This window comes from Protobothrops mucrosquamatus, unplaced genomic scaffold (assembly GCF_001527695.2).
Source record: "Protobothrops mucrosquamatus isolate PMUCROS unplaced genomic scaffold, P.Mucros_1.0 scaffold54, whole genome shotgun sequence".
Taxonomy (NCBI): Eukaryota; Metazoa; Chordata; class Lepidosauria; order Squamata; family Viperidae; genus Protobothrops; species Protobothrops mucrosquamatus.
Window position 1 is genome coordinate 535090 of NW_015386435.1, and position 14624 is coordinate 549713.

The window sequence follows — 14624 nt, forward strand, 5'->3', positions numbered from 1 at the left end:
CTCCGTCCCGCTCCCGGCCATGACCGCGGCGGCGGCGGTGGCAGTGGCGGCCGGGTTCCTGGTCGCGTCTCCTCCGCCGCCGCGCCGCCTCTTCCCCAAGTGCTGCTGCCCCCGGCGGCTGCCGCCGGGCTCCGAGAAAGTAGCTTGATGAGTGTCCAAAGTAGCAGTGGAAGTTTGGAGGGGCCGCCATCTTGGTCCCGGCTCTCCACGTCCCCAACGAGCCTGCAGGGCTGCTCCGCGGCGGCGGCGGCGGCGGCAGCAGCAGCAGCAGCGGCCGTGGCGGCCTCAGCGGCGGCCTCCCTGCTCCATAACAACACGCCGCTCAAGGAAGGTAAATAGGGCGAGCGAGGGAGCGAGAAGCGCTCAGGATCTGCTTCCGCGGCAGGGAAAGGGGAGGCGAGGAGGAGGAAGATGACTGGCTGGCTGGCTGATGTGGGGAATGGGCCCTTAGGGAGGGAGGGGCACGGCAGTGTCAATAGCATCAGCAGCCTTGGCCGCCGCCGCCTGAGGCCAGTCCCTGGCTTGCGGGGCCGAGTGCGCGATGAGGGCAGCGAGAAGAGGCGAGAAATGTCTTCCTTCTGCATCCGAGGCTGGAAGGTCTAGACTCTGCCCCCCCCTCCCCGAGGCGGGCACCTCAGGAAAACTCCGGCCCTAATGTAGCCATTTCTTTCAACCCACCCACCCCCGCCATCACTCGGGGGTCGACTTCATTCCTCCCACCCTCTCTCACTTTTCAGGGGTGGTTAGGAGAGGGCAGATTTTAATGCCGCCACAGTTCCTTGGCAAATCCCCGGCGTTAAGGGTCTTCAATGGATAACCTTCCTCCTCTTTGTTTTTAAACTGATCCCTTTCCCTTTTTTTTTTTTTTTTAACAAAAGGGAAATATTTTGCAAATTTCTCTTTTTCCCCCCCGGTAGTTGATTATTTCTTGTTACCAAAAAAAATAAAAAATAAAAAATAAGGCGGCTCTCCCCCCCCCTCCTCCCCTGATGGTGATAATGGTGATGAACGTGGCTGTTGCTTAAATGAAAAAGAGTCGAATCGTTCTGGCATCATGGAGGTGCAGGATGGTGGAAAAGAGACAAAGATCGACGCACTTATTGAGACAAGGGAAGACACTTTCTTCAGCCGTAGGTTTCGCCAGAAGTGAGGGAGATGTGTTAAAAAACCAGGGCAGAATAACTGCAACTTTCCCCCCTTTTCTCCATTGCATCTTATACGATTTTCCCCCCCCTTTCTTCCCTCCCTCTTTTCCTTCCCCCACCCTCTCCTAGCAGAACGACAGTGAGAGAGCAGTGTGTTGTGGGTGTTTGCAGGGAATATCTGTATGAAGGTTATGTGCAAACAAGTCTTTTTTATTGTTTGTCCATTCTCCCCCCCTTCTTTCTTGCATTAAACTGTGTTGCCACAAGATGTAGCAATTATACTGCTTTATGAAAATGATTAATTTGACTTAAAATGTTGGTGAGCAGGGGATATAAAGGAACTTTGATTCAACAACATATGGTATACTGGAAGAATGAATACTGCATATTCATGATTTTGGGATTTTGATAGCTCTCTGACCACAGGGCTTACTCCAGTGAATTCAGTGCCTTTTGCCTTTTGTTAGTGTTGTATATGCGTGTTTCTTAAAAAGCAGTTCCTGAGAAGTATATAAACTTCAAATATGAGAAATATTACATTGTTTTTGAGAAACTAGATGTTTCCAGTTGAAAATACATTTACGTGATAAAGAAAATTGTTAGTATTTGTCAGTAGGATCTTAAAAGATCTGATCTGAAAATAATTAAAATCCTGGCCATACGTGGTGGAACTATCTACCTTGTTTCCCCCATTCAGGCTTGTATGAATTATGTCATTTTTGCACACGTTCCTAGATAGGAAGCTGAAAATGCTAAACCCTGTTTGAAATGAAGGTAGTATAGAAAATACCTGAAATTGTTTGGTTTATATTATGTATTAATACACTGAATGATATGACATTTGGTTCTTTCTGGTTTCTTTGGGAAAATTAAACTTTGAAAAGCTAAAGTTGTATACATCAGTTTGAACCAGGTATATTAAGCTGCTAATGCACAGTTGGCTAACTGGTTAACTCCATTAATATGTACAGTAATCTTTAATATTGGGTCAGTCTTTATTTTTAGATCAAATAAAATAAACCTGTCTAACTACTTGTTTACATTGTTTGAAAAATATATAAATAGACTACCCATTTTCTGGCTGCATTTCCTATTTGCAGTACTTGCTGTACCTAATGTTTATCTACTGTGCTGAGATGTTGGTTTTCTCATTTTGTTAATTCAACTTGCAAGGCCATCATGTATAGTAATTGCTTCAGTAACTCTTTCAGAAGACAATTTACTGGCATTAAAGTTTATCTCTGGCATTGGGAGCTAGAAATATTACTTCAGCGATACAAAGATAATTTCCATGTCACATGAGAACTTTAATCCACCCTCATCTGACCTTTAGTACTTGTTATAAACCTATAAGTTCCCCTTGCATCTTTGATTTAAATAATAACCCTTATGGAAAAAAAGTGACACTGTAGAGCTGGGTGAACAATCAACAGAACTAAGGACCATATATGGGTCTTAGATTAATTTAATGAAGGCCTTGTCCTAGAAGAAGAAATAAAAAAAATATTTACTGGGGGTCAATGACCAACTTATGGTAAAACTCACTAACATAAAACAGGCTACATGGATAGCTGTAAGTGTATTGTAATTTGTTCGCCTAAATTCAAAACTTCTATAAAATTCAAAAGTTCTCTACAACCAGTCATTCCATACTGTGGCAATAAAACTTGCAGATTGGTGGGGTGGGGGGGTTACAGAAAAAAATCAGAATAAAATATTAAAAAGAAACAATTGGACATCAGAAACAGAAAAGAAGTTTAGAAATAGATAACTCCAACTTTTGTCTTAGGCCCTGCCCACTGCTTGCTTAGGCCTCACTGTTGACATGCTGTCCTCAATAGATCACTTCCAGAGGAAGTGCCCATTGAACAAAAAGAATTGCCTGTGTCACTTTTAAAATGGGCAATATATTTTTAAACTGTAATTCTTTCTAGTCGCTCTCTGATCACAGACAATAAGCCTCTAAATTCTCTGTATTCACTTTTCAAGCATTTGAAGTAATGCAGTTAAAACAAATATATACAGGTCGTCCTCAACTTACAACCATTCGTTTAGTGACCATTTGAAATTACAACAGCACTGAAAAAAGTGAGTTATGACCATTTTTCACACTTAACAACCATTGCATGGTCATGTGATCAAAATTCAGATACTTGGCAACTGGCTCAGATTTATGAGGGTTGCAATATTTGGAGTCATGTAGTCACCTTTTGCAACATTCTGACAAGCAAAGTCAGTGGGGAAGCCAGATTCGCTTAATAACCTTTTACTAATTTAATTGCAGTGATTCACTTAACAACTGTGGCAAGAAAGGTCACAAAATGGGGCAAAACTCACAACTACTTTGCTCAGCAATAGAAATTTTGATTGTGGTCATAATTCGAGGACTATATGCAACAAAAATGAACATCTATATCTCTGTCTGTCTGTCTGTCTATCTATCTATCTAAAAAAAGATTTTTAAAAATCATTAAATATTTGTAATTTTTGGAGCCACATGAGGTGGCTAGATGGGAAGATGCAACTCCCTAAAAAGATCATTGGGATATAAAATATGTTTGTCTTAAATATAAAATGTTTCACAAACTGCAGAAGTAAAGATTTAGAGTATTGTAAAATATCAGACTTTAAGAAAGAGGTAGTATTTCAAAAAGTGAGATTATTGTTGAAAAAAAATCATACAATTTTATGAAGGCAGTACATTTTTTATTAGGGCCTGCAACTCAACCTGTTGGCATGTCACAGGATGCCTTCCAGTGATATGTTTTTTAATCCTGGTATTTTTTTATCTGATTTTTGAGGGAAGGTTTCTTGTGGGTGGTATTTAGAGGTATAGTGGGAAGTGGGTTGTAAATTGCTTCTGTCCTCACCTTTAAAGCACGTCAAAATGATGCATTTTGGTATGATTTAGATATGTTTTGTGGGGGCAAGTTAGTGGAAGATATATGAGTGGTTTGCCTTTCAGAGACCTTTATTTCCATACCAATTTCTTGATTTGTGAAGAAAATGAAATCATGCTACCCAAAATGGGCCACTTTCTCACTGAGGGGGAGAGAGATTCTGAGGAGCCATCCCTTATTAGATACTAACCCCATGCATGATTACTCAAAAGTTAGTGCCACTGTTTTTAAGGGAACATGGTTTCTATTAAGGCTACGTAGTATGCATGGCCAACAGTAAGTCATAGTTAGAACTACTGTATCTTATATTACAAAATTATATAATGCATCAGTTTAAATTGTCTTCATAGCTCACCTAGTCCAGGGCAGAAATTGGTTGAACCATCTCTATTGGTTCATCCATCCACTTTTTGAAAGTCTTCTGCAAGGACAAATTATTTCCTATGGGCATTTGTATGGAAGTGGACAAATGGCAAAACATGACAATTCAGACATCAGGATATAAGCACGTGGTGCTTATATGATGACATCCCCACATGTATGTCATTTTGACATAATTGCTGTGTACACAGATGTTGCTGTTCATTGTTTTAGGAAGAGTGTGCCAGTGTTTATCATCTCTTACCACTATAAAATTTCTCTTAATGCCTGTTAGTAAGGGGCAGTATTTCTTTTATCATGTATCTGTATTTATTTAAGATTAGACAACTGTATTGTTTTTATTGTTGTGAATCTTCTGATTAGTGATACCCATTGTACCATGAGGAGGTTAGCAATTAATGTTGGTGAAAATGGTTTGCACTTTTATTTGATATTTTATGTTATGGATTGTAATTTTTAAAATTTATTTATTAAAATTTATATAACCCCGCTCTTATGCAGCATAATCTTGGGCCATTTGCAGACAACAATAAAAACATAGAACCAGCCTAAAACTCCTAATGCCCTCAAACAACACAACCGTCATATCTATAAATTATTTTTCTGGGCTCCGGCCATATAGTACCCTAGTATTTATAAGAAAAAACAGGCCTTCAGGGTTTATCAGAAGGCCCAGATCTCAAGGGAAATGGTGTTCCAAAAGGCAGAGAACATTACCAAGCAGGCATGTTATCCAGTTCTTGCTAGATGGCAATATTTATTATTATTTATTAAAATTATATAGTGCCCATTTCACTGTCAAGTGACTCTGAATGGCTTACAATGTTATAAAGGAACAATATAAGGGAAAGGACCAGGAGTGAGGCCATACTATCTTATCTGATAGAATGGCAGGTAACCTCAGGGAGAGGTGGTCCCACAAATAACCTGGCCCTGTACCATTCGGGGTTTTAAAAATGAAAATTAGTACCATGAATTGCACCCAGAAAAAAACCCCAAAAAACAGTGCACTTGCGCAGCAGCAGTGTAACATGGGCAAACGTGGGGCACCCAAAGCTGTACACACTGCTTTATACTGGACCAGTTGTTCTTTCTGCATGGTTTTCAAGGACATCCCCCTGAAGAGTACTCATTTCTGTAACTTGATAAAATTCAAAATTATTGTGGTAAGTTTATAGAAATAAGCTGAAAGTAATATAATGAAATTAAAAAGAGACACATGCATAATTCTTCACTTAAAAAACAAACAAATATGTAAGTACAAAAGAGGAAGGACCCTGTGAGAGAGAATATGAGAGAAAAATACTATTGGAATAACAGTTGATTGCAAAGTAAATATAAGCCAGCAGTGTGAGGTGGACTGCAAAAAAGATCAAAACAATTTTACTTTGCATCAAAAAAGAACTTCCAAATTATAAGAAGTAATTGTTCCTCCATATTGTATTGCAGTTAGATTTGCGTGTTACATATTAAATCAATTCTGTTTTGGGCATCATATTTTAAGGAATCAGGCTGGAATAGATGCAGAGAAGGGCAGCAAGGATAATTACAAGGCTAAATGATAAGTCTTATGAAGAGAGATTGAAGCTGAGCATGTTTAAATTTGAGAAAGAATGACTGAACAGAATGTGCTAGCACTCCTGTTATAGTATATAAAAGAAAGTCAAGACTGGATTTCTCTTGCCCCAGAATGCAGAATATGAAATAATTGATTTAAGTTACAGGAAGGCAAATAATTTCTTAACAGGAAGAGCAGTTCAGTAGTGGAACCAGTTATCCAGAGAAATGGTAGATGCACCTTCATTAGATGCATTCAGATAGATACCAGACAGCATCTGTCTGGGATGCTTTATTTGAGTTCCAGCATTGAGCAGGACGTAGGATTAGATGACCTAGTGGTCTGTATCAACACTTGCAATTTTATTTCAAAATGTTAATATTTTCAGGATATTTTTATAAAATGAGAATTGAAACTAATTATAATCGGGATTAAGAACTAGTGTCTGTTTTTAAATGTCTGCAAATAAAATGCTGGAATTGCATAAGATTAGTTGTGATGCTAAGAGGGATGCTATTAACTGAAAGTGATTACAGACAGTCCTCGACTTACGACCTCAATTGAGCCCAACATTTCTGTTGCTAAGTGAGACATTTGTTCAGTGAATTTTACTCCATTTTATGACCTTTCTTGCCACAGTTGTTAAGTGAATCACTGCAATTGTTAAGCTAGTGACATAGTTGTTAAGTGAATCTTGCTTCCCCATTGACTTTGCTTTTCAGAAGTTCGCAAAAGTTAATCACGTGACATTGCAACGCCATAAATACATGCCAGTTGCCGAAGGTCTGAATTATGATCATGTGACCATGGGGATGCTACAATGGTCATAAGTCTGAAAAATGGTAATAAGTCACTTTTTTCAGTGCTGTTGTAACTTCAAATGGTCACTAAATGAACTGTTGTAAGTCGAGGACTGCTTGTATTTCTGTATGGATATTTATTGTCTTTGATCTGCCAAGCACAAGTTGCCGAGATAGGTGAGAGATTAAAACATGCCCCCTCTTCAATCATTGCCATTTTGGGATGATGATAATAGTAAAAGTTTTTACAATTAGATACTGCCTAGCAAGGAGAATCAATTTCATTATTAAGTTGATTCTCATTGCTAAGCAATATCTAATTGTAAAAACTTTTAAAAAATATTGCTCAGCAGCTTCTGATAATGAATATTTCTTTAAATAAAAGAGTAAACTTAGAAATTTACAAAACAAAATTTCAGAAAGAATGAAATTTAAATATGTGAAGGAACTTTCACTGTTTCAAAATTAATAAATTTGTAATTAATAATGAAAAGGTTTCCTGAGTTTGGGCATCTTTGAGTGGATAAAATTGCTATCATCTTGTACTCTATCATTGTGTCCACAACACTATCTTAAGTTTACTTCGATGAGAATCTGAAAACAAGGTTATTAATGTTAATAAATTTTGTTGTTGGTAACTATTCATAGTAGGTTAAAAGCTGGAGTTTTTGACTTTTGATTTCTCAAGGCTACTTCTTGCCCTGTATTTCCATTCTGGTTTGGAGGCTACAAGCTGGCCATATATTGTAATACTAGAACCGCAGATTGTGTTCACAGATACATGGCAAAATGGTATAACTATAGGGTCCTTTTCAGTGACTAGGATGTGGTATCTGAATTGTATCCTGTAACCAAAGGTCACACAATAAGCTATGCTATGTTTTAGTTAGCCTTAACATGGCATATGAACCTCAACCACAGGTTAGATTGTGATTAACATACTCTTTCTTAACCATAGAGCATAACCTTATTGTATGTTGTTTATTCTGGTGTGTCATCTAAATCTGGAGTAATAGTAATTTGTGGTTAAGCAATCACTAGTCCACTGGGAAATCCACATAGATTGCATGAGTATCTGAAGTCTTTGCTGCTCCCACTTTATTTTCATTCCCTATGGACATGCAAGGGTTTTGTTTTACAAACAAAGGGGCTGGAGGGAAGAACAAATCTTTCCTTATCCAAATTGTCATGGAGGTGGCTTCAGCCAACCAGGCCATCACAGGCTACACTAGTTGATTTTTGAAAAGAAAGACATTTGCAAAAAAAGAGTGCAGGCAAAACAAAGTTTTTTGGATTTTGGATTACTGATCAGAAAGGAGTGGGAGATTAGTGAAATGTGGTAAGCCGTGGTTTGCTTTGGGATCTGGTATATATTTATTGGGTGAAAGGTTTAACAATTGTTATTGTTAAGCTATAATTGTGACATTGAAAAATGTATAACATTAAAATGCAGCGCATCTCAGAATTTTTTAAGAATCTTTTTATCTTGAATTTAAACTTTGACATTTTTGTGTTTTGATTACTAGATACATTTCTTTATTAAACTTTATATTGCAGTAATCACCTCACATTTCATGTATGGCGTCACAGGAATTCCTTTAATTTGTTATTAGGAATTGGCAAAATGTATTTAAGCAAGATGTTGGTTGAATCACATGATGCACTAAGCTAAAATATAGCTTGGTTAGTTTAGGCTTAGAGTATCGGTTAACCCAACCATTTTGATTTGTAAATAATATTTAATGGTTTAGTATGTTGTGTGATCTCAGTCCACTGTTATTTAGCTTGAAACCCCAAGTTATATAGCATGTGAATCTACTTGCAGGATCACTTTTATGGAAAAATCTTGCTATATCTTGGGCATATGGTTTTCTCTTAAAAATATTAAAACCTATCTCAATTCTACAAATTGTTCTTCAGGTTGCTTTTTTGTAAACAAGCACTTATCTGTTTAGATTGCCTGTCAAATAAAGATTATAGAATATAGCAGGATAACTAGTGTCTTCGCTTATACTTAAATCTGAATCAAATTCACTGATGTGATGCTGCATAATTTGAATTTTGAACAATTATAATGACATTGGAACTCAGAATGGGCTCTCAAAACAATTTTGGCTAATTGTTGTATACAGAGTTTGAATCTACAGAATAGCATATTTTAATATTTTTTTCTTAATGAAAAACGAGAGCATAGTCATTTGCATTTAAAATACATCCGGTGTATTTCTTTTCAAAGAAATATGCACTTTATTTTACTCAATGTACTTTCCATTGGTACAATTCTTACACTTGATAGATTCAGATTTTAGTACTATGATAGCCTCCCCAGACAAGGGACTTGGCAATAATTCATAGATCTCCTGATTTAACTTGCCTGAACTAGGCTCTTGGATTGGGACTCATTTGAAGACTTTCAGACATAGCTTGGTTGGATAATTAGCTTTGTTGCAAACCAGCATAAAGCCAAACTAAACAATTGATTGCCCATTTCCTGTATGAATAAGTGCCTTATGCTTCTGTATTCATATACACACAGAAGGTCAAACTGTAGTTTTTCTCTTCCCATTCTTATTACAACTTAATGGACTTTTGTTATGCACCTGAAGCCCATGAAGCTGAGCAGCTGGGGGTAGAATGATGCCAGCCTTGATCTGAGGACCACTGGCTCTCTGCTTTTCTCTCCCAACATTGGTAGTCATGAACAAACCATAGGTTGTTTAAATTCTTGATTATTGCCCTCTTAAACTTGGTTCCAAGTGAAGAAGATTTGCTAGGTGGGTTGATGATCTTTGCTTAGTTAAAAGAACACAGTTGGGACTATTATATTTTTAGTTTCAATGGTTGCCGTGCATGGAGAGAAAATATGCAGATCTTTTCATTCTTCATGGATATAATATAATGTGCTGGACTTTTTTGGTCCTGGGAGAATTAAGTACCCCAAAATGCTGTAGAATTAGTTCATAAGGATAATAGTCATTAATATTAAACATTAAGTGGGATTCATTATAAATTTTACTTACAAGAAACCATTTTTAACGAGTTTAGAAAAAAAAAGCAAGAATTTAGCACAAATAAATTACAGCCTATATTACCTTCTGTATTATATTATCTCTCTCCCCGCCACCTCTTGGATCACTGCAGACTACCAATGGTCCTTAATTGCAAGTTGAAATTATTAATATAATTAGGCCATATGTTTTCTGATATTCTTACGTTATGCCTTATAAAACACAGTCATTTTTCAAATTAATATATTTATAAGGATATATTTTCCTATGACAAAATTTTTTAATTTTACCCAATAATTAGCAGTTCTTTATTCTTGAACCTCTTGATGACTTAGCTATGTTTATGTGTGTGCAGAAATTTAATTTTATTCATTGGGGACTGTTTAGAAATAAATATGTATAAAACTACTGTTAGATTTCAGATTGATGATTTTGCTTAGTATTTTTGCATAACTCTTCATATTATTGTAAGATATTAAAATCTCTTAATATCTCTGTGCAACATTTATTTATGGTCCAAAACCAGATACAATAAAAGACCAGTATGGAACAAAATAACTATAAAAGGAAATTTTAAAATTGCAAGAAAATCCCAAAGCAATTTCCAGTTAACAATTAATAGCATGAATGAAGAACCAGATGGTTTCTAACATCTATAGCTGTTGCTAAAAATTTGGCAACCTTCTTAGAAGAAAGATAACAGCCTCCTGGTCACAATGGCAACTAGAAATATTGATTGATTGATTGATTGCCATTGGGGTGTACCATGGACCTTTTTATAGCATTTGTGAGACAGGCTCTACCTCTGAATCTGAACAGAAACAAGTTGGCTTTTAATTGGAATGTTTATATGTCTGTCCACAGTTGCGCCAATTAGGGCCAAAGTAAATAATTTCCTGTGTGGACATATAAGATGTTACAGAAACATCTAGAGCACAGGTGTCAAACTCCCCACGTCATGTGACGTGTCACGCTGTATCGCAACTCTTTTTGCATTGCCGACAATGGGGTGGGCGTGGCTTCGGTATGATGAAACCGGCACGCTGGCCAGCAGTTTGACACCCCTCTGATCTAGAGATAGACCATGGAAGAGGAGCTATTGTGCTATAAAAGGGTTGGGAGCCTTTGGCTCTGTCATTTTGGATGTCTGTTTCATGTGAAATAAATATTTTTAAGCTGTCGTAAGTTTTGCAGTACAATTGATACTTGAACCACATAACCAAAGATCTTAGATTATTGGTACAAACCAATATTTATATCTTGATTGTAGAAACTAATGGATTGTAAATATCTATATTTAAATCAGTATTTTTCCTTTATGTTTGTAATTGTCCTATTTGAATTAATCCATGTTTGCAGTATATCAGATTTTATTACTTTCAGTATATCTAATCTATTGAATTTTGTTATATTTGAAATGCTATAATGGTTCCGTTTTCCAGCATACTCTATTAGTCAATGAGTTAAACCTTACTAATCTTTGCTAAACCTTTTAATCCATTATTTGCTTGCATCACAAATCCAGACTCTATAAGTTCCTGCTTGTTGAGCATCCCTACAAAAGAAGAACCAGTCTTTATTTGTTCCAGGATTGATACACTGGTTCTACTTATAATCCATTGTACTGATAATGATTATAATAATCTCCAGATTCATAATTTAAAGGTGTTTGTCTTCTTTCCCTCTTTCTCAGTGTTCAGTTTTAACAATGGAAAGGCCATTGCTGCTTGCTGCTGCTGCTGCTTGTAATAGACATATTTATCCTTCATGACAGATATAAACTTGTGGCTATGTTTCTGCTAGATTGTAACTTTCAGCATGATTTGGGGATGACAGGAGCTGTGATCCAAAACTTTTATAGGGTCCCAGATACTGATATAGAATAGTAGAGAACTCATAGAAAAAAAAGAAAAAGCATGTCAGATATAGGGAACAATTGAGGACAAGTTGTTAGAATGGTTAGGAAAAATTCTCATCTGAAATATTTAATCTTGATTCATATAATACTGTAAGCCAAACAACTATATTTTGATTTAACATGTAATAACCTCAATAATAACTGTATAATTGTGGATTATACAGTAAATCAGGATTAAATATCTAATGACTTAATATTTAGGCCTGTGACTTCTATATATTTGATAATGATCATGTTTTCTACTTTAACATATATACACATTTTTAATAAAATGGAAAGGGGTGCATTATGCAATATTGCTAATAGTGTTATCAGATTAAAACAAATGATGACATGACCAACTACTGTTCTGTCCTGGAGCAAGACACTAATGTGAAAAGTATTGAATTGGAATTAATCCTTATATCTGACTTTATGGAGTTTAGTCTTAAATTCTGAGTAAGATCAGCAACTTGACCCAACATAAAGTTACTATCCTCCTCTAAAGTTGCAGTTACATTGCTGATCCTGTTACGTCTGTTTGTCACCCTGTGGCTCTAATCAAAGAAAGATTATACTCTAAGGTAGACATTTCACTCATCTAATGCAATTGTGCTATAGTCTAAAAATGTATGCCATAATAAGAGTTTTATTACAATTAACTTTTCAGTTAGTGGCACGGTTTGTATTACCATTTCTTGAATTGTTTAATAGACCTAGTTCTGACTACTGAATATTTGGTGTATCCTGAAAGAGCAAAAAGATATGAATGTCATAAAAGAGCATTGTGATGTCAGCACATTAAACTCTTATTACCCAATGCAAATTTCAGTGAAGGGAATTTATCTTTGTGATAGTTGGCTACAGGTGTGCTATTTTAGTACACAATGTAAACTTTATGGTGGTTTGCATGATTTTCAGAACAATAGAACAATATGCATGATGAATGCCATCAGATGCTGAGGTTAGTGTATAGCATTTTTGAAGTTTTTTACGTTGCTTACTTAAATTCTGAGAGTCAACATTTTATTGTGTACCCCTAGATCATCTGAAATTATATTTAACAATCTGATGGCTTTAAATGCTGCTGTACTATAGAATATGTTTACAGAATCAGTAAAAATACAGGCTTGTCTTGAGGAACTTATAATTTAAAATTCAACATTGGAAAGCAACAGGAAGAAGACCATGGGAATCAGTGTAGTGTAGGATAAAGCTGTACATCAGAATTGTGTATATGCAGAATGTTTAAATTGAATTCTGCCTGTAGGAATAGAAATGTTTCAATATCAGATAGTTTCTTCAGGATGCTTCCCTAGAATGCTGCTTTCTTCTTTTTTTTAGGTTAAGATTAGGCTTTTGCAATCCATATTTAAAATGGCTATATGGAGTGTCATTTGAAAACGTGAGAAGCTGTAGCTAGTGCTAATCTTAATATTTCAGCAAATGATGATTGAGTGAAAACCAAAAGCTAAGGAAGTGTCCACTAGGACACTTTAGAGCACCATATGGTGGATCAAAGTTGAGTCTCAGTTGAATCATATTAAGGTGCCAGAATTTGCTTTTTCTTGATGGCTCGCATAAACTTTATAATGCTGTTCTGGAGATTTGACATCTTAGTGCCCTTTTTTATTATAAATATTATGTTAAAATCTTTGCTTCTTGATAAGCAGTTGAAACATTAAAAAAATACCTTAGTGTAATTTTCACCTTTTTTTTTTTGTTTAATTAAATTTTGGAAGTGCATGACGAAATCACTAGAACAAGAAGAAAATTGCAGTTGGGCATCCAGAATATATGTATCGCATATGATTTATCTTCTACTTGATTTTGTTTCTTTTCATTTGAATCCTGCTAGGAATAGTAATTGGGTTTCATCTTTATTTTATTAAAAGTTTTAAAAATTTTTTTTACAATATGTATCCCCCCTCCCTCCCCACCCTCCCCACTTCCCAGAGCTGATTACAGGGTACAAATAAACAATACCACAATCTAAATAACATTACCCAACTATACTAACAGTTAAATCCATAACATACTTTAACTCCCTTTCAAAATAGGTATTAACCAATTAACAACCAAAATAATAATATACCTAATTAACAACCAAAATAATAATATAATTAAACCATAAAATTCAAAATAATATTCAACCCTATTAAACTACTAATAATAATCTTAAATTCACTCATAAACTAAATAATACTTTAGAGGGGGGGGGTTCATCTTTGTATAAAATATAGTATAATATGTGTTTATTTGTTTGTTGCCTTTATGATTTTTACAGATAACTCTCTTGCTTTCTACCCTGGTACCTTAAACACTAGACCAAACTGGCTCTCCAAATAATAACCGAAATAATAACATTCCAACAAAAAAACCCAGCAAAAATGCCCCAGCCTCTAAGGCAGGGGTAGGGAACCTTGGCTCTTTTATGACTTGTGGACTTCAATACCCAGAATTCCTGAATCAGCCATGCTGACTCAGGAATTCTGGGAGTTGAAGTCCACAAGTCATAAAAGTCATAAAAGAGCCAAGGTTCCCCAACCCCTGCTCTAAGGAAACTAACTGATGAGTCTTTTGTATGAGTTATTGCCATGGACTGTTTTGCCCAACAAGAACATAAAAGTAATTTTCTTAATTGTTAAATATGCTTCCAATTTTAGTTTAAAGCTATCTTTCCATTAAGAAAATATTGGGAAACTGAGGGTAATAATAAGGTTTTGAAGGAGTCAAAGTGGGCACTTCCGGTGGCAGGCGATTTCGCTGGTCGCAGCTGTTTGCTGCCTCCCGCCTGTTTTGCGTAAAAGCCGGTTTGACAGCCAGCATCTGCTGTCAAACGGCTTGATACCTTTCCCCTGGGCATAAGGGGATCGGTGAGCTGCCCGGGGTAGGAGTTGAGTTCCCGAGTCGTCCTATATGGACGATGTAGGCG

General features: G+C 36.3%; 1 protein-coding gene across 1 annotated transcript in view; it reads left to right on the forward strand.

Annotated features, from left to right (window-relative positions):
• The first annotated feature begins 282 nt into the window (after positions 1-282).
• The window catches only part of TLK1 (tousled like kinase 1), an 82088-nt gene continuing 67746 nt past the window's right edge, over positions 283-14624 (forward strand). Inside the window, exon 1 of the mRNA XM_015811868.1 lies at positions 283-331. The gene's annotated coding sequence lies outside the window, so the exon portion shown is untranslated. The remainder of the gene's footprint in view (positions 332-14624) is intronic.